Source organism: Ruditapes philippinarum, unplaced genomic scaffold (genome assembly GCF_026571515.1).
Source record: "Ruditapes philippinarum isolate M1 unplaced genomic scaffold, ASM2657151v2 ctg12868_1_1_1_1, whole genome shotgun sequence".
Lineage (NCBI taxonomy): Eukaryota > Metazoa > Mollusca > Bivalvia > Venerida > Veneridae > Ruditapes > Ruditapes philippinarum.
This window is the reverse complement of record NW_026853930.1, coordinates 866-10,571: the sequence shown is the minus strand read 5'-3', so window position 1 is coordinate 10,571 and position 9,706 is coordinate 866. Positions and strand designations below refer to the sequence as shown.

The window sequence follows — 9,706 nt, the reverse complement described above, 5'->3', positions numbered from 1 at the left end:
GAACGTGTTACAGTAGGAGCGCTTTCAAGAATAGAATTTTCAAGATAGAGGATTTGCCGGTCGTTACGTTTCTTTAAGCGCGATACTTTAACATGTCCCTATGGTGCAGTTAGCAGACTTAAATTTGAATCTTGATATTCTCTTAATCTATTATTTACAGTCAATAATGTTCAAGCTTTTCAAGTCCAGTCAAGAAATTCAACAGGATTAATCTTAATAGCAATATGCCTCCAAATTCATGCTAATTTTCATGGATGTTTTTTAAAAAATGTATTTAAAAGTTAAATTTTATTCAAGAGAACAAAAAAAGTAATTTACACATTGAAAATGGCACATACAATATATAAAAATAACCAAAAAAAGTCAGACTATGCCCTTACTGCCTTATGTTGTATAAATTTTGTGGAATGTAACTGACATCATACTTGACCTGTGTTTTGATACATTGTTGAATATACCAGTTATAAATTGAATCCTTAAAAGGTGTACAAATCTTATTGGTTAGCTTACAAGAGCATTTCTGTTTTCATAAATTACTAGGTAAAGTACAAAGAATGATATTGTTACAATTTTATGAGCCATCACATCAAACCGTGATCAATGTAATATGAAGTATGGGAAAATAAGTAACAAGAAGTGCATGTTTAACTAAAACAGAATGTATGATTCAGAGGAACACTGTAAAAATAAAGTAAATAATGTTAAAAAAAAACAAAACAAAAAAAAACATAAAAAAAGTTGACCATCATTTGGACTTTCATGAGTTGGCCATGCTAATCTTAGAATAAGAACATAAATAAAATACAACATTATACAAAAGGTAGTACAAAAAATACAATGATCAAAAGTTTGAAAGTGAACACTTGTTGGTAAAATAAACAAGAATTTGTAACAGAGATACCAACGTCCCCCGCCTCAGGGAAGTTTTATATGAAGCAAAAAATTGTGCTATTTCAAAAGATTGAGGCAGGGATCTAAGGATTTTCAGTCCAAAATTATGATCAATGCTGGATCTGCAAATGCAACAATAAATTTATTAAAGAAATCAAATGAAATACTGAATTTCAAAATATATCATGTTATGCTTTGCAGGGATTTTTTGGCTTATTTTATAGCCGTTATTGGGACATATTCCCAATTGAAAATAGTATATTATTTTCCCAATCCAAAGGAAAATATTCCCAATTGAAAGTTACAAAAATATAAATATTGAATAAAGAATTCTAAAATCTTTGAAAATAAGGGCTTCTTTACTGTAATAGTGTTTAAATGTTTGAAGAAGCCATCCTAGGCAGTGATTGCTTGCATACATTTAATCACTGCAAACTTTCAGTCATACATTTTTTCCCAATTTTAACAAAATATCGCTGAAATTCTCAGTTGCATGGGTATGGGTTATGTTCCCAAAATCCTGGAAAAAATCCCTGCTTTGACCTCTTAGTGTGACCTTGACCTTGGAGGTAGGGGTGCAGGTGTTGTGCATGACATATCATCTTATCATTGTGACTATTTGTGCCAAGTATTTTCCAAATCCCTTCATCTATGAAGAAGTTATGGACGGGGCATAAAATATACCATATAACAGACTTTGTTACCTTTATACATGTAAGTGTGACCTTGACCTTGGAGGCAGGGGTGCAGGTGTTGTAATTGACATATCGTCTTATTATTGTGACTATTTGTGCCAAGTTATTTCAAAATCCCTTGAACTATGAAGAAGTTCTACATTGGACACAATATATACCCTTTAAAAGACTATGTTAATTTTTTACCTCGAAATGTGACCCTGACTTTGGAGGTAGGGATGCAGGTGTTGCGCTTGACACATTGTCTTATTATAGTGAATATTTGTGCCAAGTGTTTTCAAAATCCTTTGATATACAAAAAAGTTATGGACCAGACAAAAAAATACCCTATAACAGGCTATGTTAATCTTAGACCTCCAAGTGTGACCTTGACCTTCTAGGTTGGTGACCGATTGTTGCGCATAACACATCATCTCATTGTTGTGAACAATTGCGGCAAGTATTTACAAAATCCTTTCAAAGATAAGAAAGGTATAGACTGGACACGAGATATACCCTCAAATGGACAATCTTGACCTTGAATGAGCAAGTGTTACCTTGACCCTGAAGGTAAGGGTCTGGTTGTTGCACATCATCGTCTTATTATAACAAACATTTGTGCCAAGTTATTTCAAATTCCTTCAATAAATGACAAAGTTATGGACCGGACACGAAATATACCCTGTAACAGGCTATGCTAATATTTGACCTCCAAGTGTGACCTTGACCTTGGAGGCAGGTGACCTGTTGTTGAGCATGACACATCTTCTCATTATTGTGAGCAATTGTGGCAAGAATTTACAAAATCCCTTCAGAGATAGGGAAGACCAGACACGAGATATACTCTCAAAAAGACAAGTTGACCTTGAATGAGCAAGTGCGACCTTGACCCTGGAGGTAGGGGTCTGGTTGTTGACATGACTCATTGTCTTATTATAACAATCATTTCTGCCAAGTTATTTCAAATTCCTTCAATAAAAGCTTGAAGTTGATAAAGATTTGTTCATACATATTTCAACAAGATTGTTGAACAAGAGGGCCATGTGTATATAGGCCCCTGGAGCGGGGCCAGTTTAAAAACCCAGGGCTTTTATTTGACCAAACTTGTAAGACACCCGTTAGAAGATGTTTCATGATGTTAAGTTTTTACTACACACATATAATGTAAAACAAAGACCTCTGCACCACCCCCCACCCCGGCATGGCCAATTTTTATACAAGGGCTTAAATTTGAACAAACTTGGTCGACATGCTAAACATCTAGGCTCTAGCTCATTGGGTTTTTTAAAAGAAGATTTTTTAAGTTTTTACTATACACATATAGTTAAAAACAATGAAACCCCTGGGGTGGGGCCTTGTACACACTTACCAGAAGATGTTTCATGCTTAATATCTAAACTCTAGCTATTTAGGTTTTTTCAAAGAAGGTTTTTAAGTTTTTGCTATACACATATAAGGAAAATCAATGACCCCCGGGGAGGGGCCAATTTTGACCCCAGGGCTTTTATTTGAACAAACTTTGTAGACACTTACAAGAAGATGTTTCATGCTTGATATCTAAACTCTAGCTATTTTGGTTCTTTAAAAGAAGATTTTTAAGTTTTTACTATATGCATATAGGGGAATTCAATGACCCCCTGGGGCGGGGCCAATTTTGACCCCCAGGGCTTTTATTTGAACAAACTTGGTAGACACTCACTAGAAGATGTTTCATACCTTTAAAAGAAGATACTTTGTCTAAGCTCTAGCTCTTTAGGTTCTTTAAAAGAAGATACTTTAAGTTTTTTTTCTTTTGGTTGCCATGGCAACCAGCGTTCTATGAACAATATTTAGAGGTGACCACCAAAGAAACATTCCTGTGAAGTTTGGATGAAATTGGCTTAGTGGTTTATGAGGAGATGTCATTTAAAGTGGACGCCAGACGAAAAGCGATCAAAAAAGCTCACCCTGTCACTTTGTGACAGGTGAGCTAAAAATAGTTAATGTGATCTTATTTTCCTGGTGAAAAACTGGTGGCTCAATAAAGTTCTATACATATTATGATATTTCAAATATTGGAAAGTTATCTCTAGTTCTTGGTGAAAGACTGGTGACTAGTTTTCTCCTCAATGTCATTTCTTTTTCTAATTAGATTAAGTCATGGTACTATATTCATGAGGCTTTCGACATCACATCTAAGAACTCATTATCCAACATTGCAAAGGGCAGGCAGTCTCCTGATATTCCAATTTCTTTTAAAGTTTATAAAACCACAATATTTCTATTTCTTTAGTGTTTCAGACATGAAGACACATCTTATTCTACATGTATCTTTCCTTATCACTCCTGCTTTTACTGTTCTATCATATAAGCGCCTCTGTTTCCTGAAATATTTGTTTAGAAAAAGTTAATTGCAAAATTAAAATTCCACTTGTAAACCCTTGCCGAGAACGAACTTACAGCAGTGAAAGGCTTAAAGGTTTAAAATCAAGAAACTAAACCAATCAGTCACAGACACCCCAAGTATTTTATCTATTTGCTAAGCAGCAATTTTTTCAAAATTATTTAAATTCATAAATGTGAGTGATTCTGATAAGCTATAGACAGCTAAGTGATGATAAGATGATCATATATGTCAGATATGTCGGAGTGCTAACACTACTTACTGTGAATATTCAATATTTTAATGTGAATTGTCCTGAGGTAAAAAGGAAAAGAAAGCTGAAATCCTAAATACATGTTACATGTCACAATTGTTCTTGCAATTAATTTTGTTCCTAATTTCTTGTATAAGATATTTAAATACACTGTAATTCTTTTTTATAAATTTGGCTTTTTGTGACAATAGTCTATCCAGTGACCGAAGCTCACTGACTTAAAATAAACTGTCCTGTGTCAGCCTTTAAACAAGTCAAGAAAAAAAAAGCTATTAGAATATAATAATTAAGAAATATCATATACAAATACTTCTAAATAATCATGTACCTCTTCCTTAAAAGCCCATGCTATTGAAAGAGACATTTTTTCCATTTGTTCACTTCAAGGTTAGTCAGATTGACAGTCTCACATTTTAGCCTTTATCTCTCGTGATTTCATTGTCATTGACCCTAAAGCATCCTTAAAATCGATATCCTGCTGTTCACATTCATAAATCTGACATGTAGGCCGAACTTCTGAAACATAAAATATAATTATTATTAGATATACATATAGTATCCCAATAATTATGTTAGTTAATATCAAATCAATAATTTAAGCAGTGTTCGAAATTAGCAGTAGTCTGAGAGTCCGACTACTAAATTTCTCCTCGGGCTATCAACTTTTCACAGTAACAAGCCCGACCAGGCTACTGTATTTTCAGAGGCAATATAAACAACTGTTTTGAACAAATGAATCGTGCTAGTGAAATGTCTTTTGGACAAGTGAATATTCCAATCTAGTAGTCTGACCAGCCTAGTCGATTCAAATCCTAATTTCTTACACTGTTTAAGAAACAATTTGTTCAAAATTGTCCAAGCATAAAGATTTTTATAGTATACTATAGTAATTATAGTGTATATACAGTATGTATTAAATGTCTTTACTATCTACTATACTGTCCTGAAATTTCAAGAAAACAACTATCTTTAAAATCCATTTTCTCAGAAGTTGCAAAAAACCAAGTGAATGAAATTGCTCTGGGTTTGTATTATTCTGTACAACTTCTGATCACAAAAGCTTCAAGGACATTTATGAGTGAGTCAGGTCCTATCCTGAAAGATTGTTGTTCAAGTTTGAAGACAATCCATTCAAAAATAACAAATTATAGCCACTAATAGCAAAAATCAAGAAAATTTAGACATTTACCTTGAATGTTAATATGGTGGTCAAGTTAATTTAGTTTAGTCTGGTCTATTTGAAGGGTTGTTGTGGCCAAGTATGAAGACAATACACCAAGATCTGAAAAAGTTATGAACAAGGTTAAAGTTTGATGACAGCAATGGGAAAGCCGTCATGACTAACAATATATTTAATAATTTTGGCCCTAATGCAAACTGAAAATTCTAGCCTATAAACACTGTTGAGACTAGCTGTTCAGCATTTTTTCAATAATAAATAAATGCAATGATAAAGTCGGTAACTTGCAAGTCTTCTAACATTTTTACAAAGAATGAACATATATTATATATTTTTTCCTTATAATTCTACAATGATGTTCAGTCATTTATATCATAACAAGATATCGGAAAGATTATAGATATATCAGAAATGAATTGGCCCGTGGACTTTAATGTCAATCATAGAGCTCTTATGCAAAATGTAATGGTAAGCAAACATCCAGCATGAAATTTTCAAGTAGCCACAAGTTAAATAAAATTATTAAAAATACTTTGTCATGATTCAATTATTGCTGGAAATTGACCCACATGTTTTATTACAAATTTATTACATCAATATTGTCCATAGAAATAATAAATTAATTTTCAGTCTCTTTCTCTTTGCGCTTTCAAACAGATTTGAATTGTTCAAGTCCATGATTTTCAGAAGGAAAAAAATCTTCTGATCATCAAACACTAAAAATTACTATACCAACTGCAAATTGCAGTCTGTGCGAAAGGCTGCCTGTCCTCGGACCTCGCCAAATAAAAATCAAGAGGGCCATGATAAATTTTTATACAGTTATCGAATATCAATTGTACACAACAATTGAATATAACATATTATAAACTTATTTCTATGTTAATAGATAGTCTATATACAATAGAAATGTAAAAGCAAATCCTTCACAACAGTCAACACTGTAAATTCGAATCAGGGTCAGATTGGCCCTTAAACGTTTTTGGCCCTCGAGACAGCTCGGCCAATAATTACATAATTACTGATAATGATTACTTTTCTTACTTTTGATATGTTTTCATCATAACTGTCATGGTTTAACATTTTCACACTAACAGACATCTACTCAAGGATATTGAAAAGTATGTGAAATTGTAGAGAAAGAAAGAATTTACAATTTAAACGCATTTTATGCTACTCCAGATTTTTTTGTAAAAAATATTGTTAAACAAGCATTTGCCATATTAAAAAACAAACAGTATTAAATACAATAAAATTCATTGTCACAAAAATTCAATCTAAAAACTCTATTTATTGATTAATATTTAACATATATTGTCTTGATATCTCTTCTTAAGATAATTATTTATCTTAAAGATAATTTCAAACAATATTTTATTAACTAAACAATCTATATCCTAATAGGCTTTATGGTTTTAAAAGAGGACCGAGTTGACCTGTCCCGAGTTGGTATAGGGCCGAGTTTACCTGTAAATTCAATAATGTAAACAATCCTTGACCTAATTTCGTTTGTCTAACAAATTAACATCTGCAAACACAAAACGAGTTTGAACAAAGAAATAAAAGCATTTCCACAAACCTTTGCGATGTTATTCATCAGCAAATCTTTGTCTTGGATGGAGAAATCTGAAAAACACGAACGTTATTCTGTCGATGGTCCGAACAATGGCGGGTGTGCCCTACTAGTCAAAACCAAGTTTTACCAAATTGCATCCGTTAATTCCAGAATACCTTTGAAAGACTTGTATTGTTATCTTGTTTTTTTATTATTTATATAATAATATTTTTGTTTCAAACGCTTTGATTCTATGAAAGTTTGCGAACCATTTTTTGCGAAAATAGTACGCTTTTTTAATGCCACATATTGTATCCATTGTTTCCTCTTGAGTTATTGACGTAAAAAAAATCAGCGGTGGCATAAAATGCTATTCAATAAATTGCTAAATATATACAATAAATACTTTCATTTCCCTTCGGTTGACTTACATGTGAATTTTTCAGCATCTCTGCTACAAAATTACACCTTATTTATATTCAATTTATTGTACATGGGTACATGGGTACAAACTTTTCTTTGGCCTAATGCGTAATAATACTGATGTTTTTTTTTCGTACACGTTTAAGATTATGTTCCATTGATGTTAGCTAACATTGAATATCATCATTTCAAGTTTTTTTGAACATCAGCTTTTTCTTCAAGTCATCCACGTTTGAAAGTATACATATAGTTCTGCTGCACTACTTTCTTGGTCGCATTAACTACTTATTTTCTATTGAGCTTAAACAGAATGCAATTAGGTGTTGTTCGTTCTTTTTGATATAGGCAGACCGATACTATAGAAAGGAAATTTTTTTTTGAAAAAATTTCCTTCCAAAAACTGTTTAAACCTCTAAATAAACAAACTGAGCAATGCCGACAACGAAGATAAGATGGCGCAGTTTCGGGATTATAAATGACACAAAAAAAACGTATATTATGTCAGATACACAGTCATGCCAATCCTGTTTGGCTTTTATTTACATTGTCATTTGTAATACATAAACTATCGACTTGAGATAACCTGAATTTAGCAATTTCGTGGAAAACCTCGCATATTATGCATCGATTCTGAAAATATTGTGTTTCAGGTTTTTGTTTGTATTATTATTATAAATTGGTCAAATATATACACATATTAGGATTCCCCAACCTGTTAGGAATATTAAGCAAGCGATATAACGCAATACTGTCGTTACAAAGCGAAATAACACTATTAATCTATATTGCTGGTCGCGTTTGTTCAAACCCTTTCAGTGTTCCTTGAGCAATTAACTTTACACCTATGGCCTAGTACAGGCCAGTTCCAAGAACAGATATCCAGGAATAATAATAATAATATCTTTATTTAAAAAGGGTAACACATGAAAATATTTCGTCGTGGAAAACGAATAATATACCTTAATTTTAGATGTGGCCTTCTAAACAATATATATAAAACATCAGAAAACAATAACAACAGTTAACTATTCCATTAAGAATCTTCCGCTTTATTAATTGTTTTACGTCAGTTACAATAATTAAATGCTGCAGGTATTTTGTTGTATACAGGGCTATAAAAGGATATTGTTATATTGTTAAATAAAAAGACATTAAATGAAGCGGACTCGAGATGTATTTTCAAACTATAAATAAAACAGTGACCTTGAATCTGTACAAAATATATACATTTCGCTTTATATCAAATTATTTATTTTCGTTTCTGAGAAAAAGAAAGAGCATGTAGGTTAACGCTCACGTGGATTATACTTTAATCTTTATTTGAACATTAGGTTATCAGTAATAAAAAACAGCCATTAATAAGGTAATAAATTACGTGAAAGCATTCTTAAAGATAACAAAATTTTCATTTTTGTATGTCTAGCTTCTTCATAAAACCCTTATTATAAAATAAAACCAAATCACAAGCGAAACTCGCTGTAAATTTTGCACTGAACTTTAGTGTTGTTTAAGTTTAAGAGGACTATAAACGGGGTATAAAACGTGCAGTGCCAAAACGAATATGCTCTAAATTCGTGGATATTACACTTAACGATATGTTTGGTTATGAGTTCAATCCATCTCGAGACGCTTGCTTTATTTTAGAGTACATGTTAGGATTTGGAAATAGCATGAAACGTTAAGAGAATGAGAATAATCACGTGTATATAGAGGAAAGATTCTGTGTTAACAGTTTATCTAAGAATAAAATTACATTTCTAAAATTGTTTATTATGACCAGGAATCTTCTTGTTCATTCATCTCGATATTTTGTTTCATGATTTTGGTGTGCATAAAAATGCTGAAATTCAGAGTTTGCAAACAGTTTTAAACAGATTGAAACAAATCTGTTAAATTTAGTGGAATAATTCATACTTTGTCGGACTAGTAAAATTCTTAGATACAAGTATTTGTATAGAGTATTGTTCCAGGAAAACCATTGCTCAGGAACAATTACACACGGTTTTTTCTGGATACGAGATACTGAAGGTAGATTTTATATATAAACTCATTAGTCAGTTTTTTTTCGGAATGGGGAGATGGGCTGAGGGGGTGTGGGGTTTTAGACTTTACAACATTGTAATGGTCATATGACAAGTTTAACTGGTGGAGGAAAACCTCAGACTTATTTCAGGCACCAGTCACTGAGTAGAACCAGCGACGTTTCGTGAGTAGCAGGGGATTCGAACCTATAGCGTTTTTTAGCAACGATCTTAACCACTCTCGACCAAAGAACCCCCCCCCCCCCCCCCCCCAAGCAGTCTGTTCAATTATTTATATTTTGTATATCATTGTGTTTTTTTAACTA

General features: G+C 32.5%; 1 long non-coding RNA gene across 2 annotated transcripts; it reads right to left on the bottom strand.

The window, feature by feature from the left end:
- Positions 1-441: 441 nt before the first annotated feature.
- LOC132738416 (uncharacterized) lies at positions 442-7,187 on the bottom strand. 2 transcript variants are annotated; one of them, XR_009626874.1, is made up of 4 exons: positions 6,961-7,187; positions 5,391-5,483; positions 4,530-4,717; positions 442-3,928 (listed from the first exon to the last, which is right to left on the bottom strand). It is a non-coding gene; the product is annotated as an uncharacterized LOC132738416 (long non-coding RNA). The 2 variants fall into 2 exon arrangements; XR_009626873.1 differs by lacking the exon at positions 6,961-7,187 and having other exon boundaries at positions 5,391-5,904.
- Between the last annotated feature and the right edge of the window lie 2,519 nt (positions 7,188-9,706).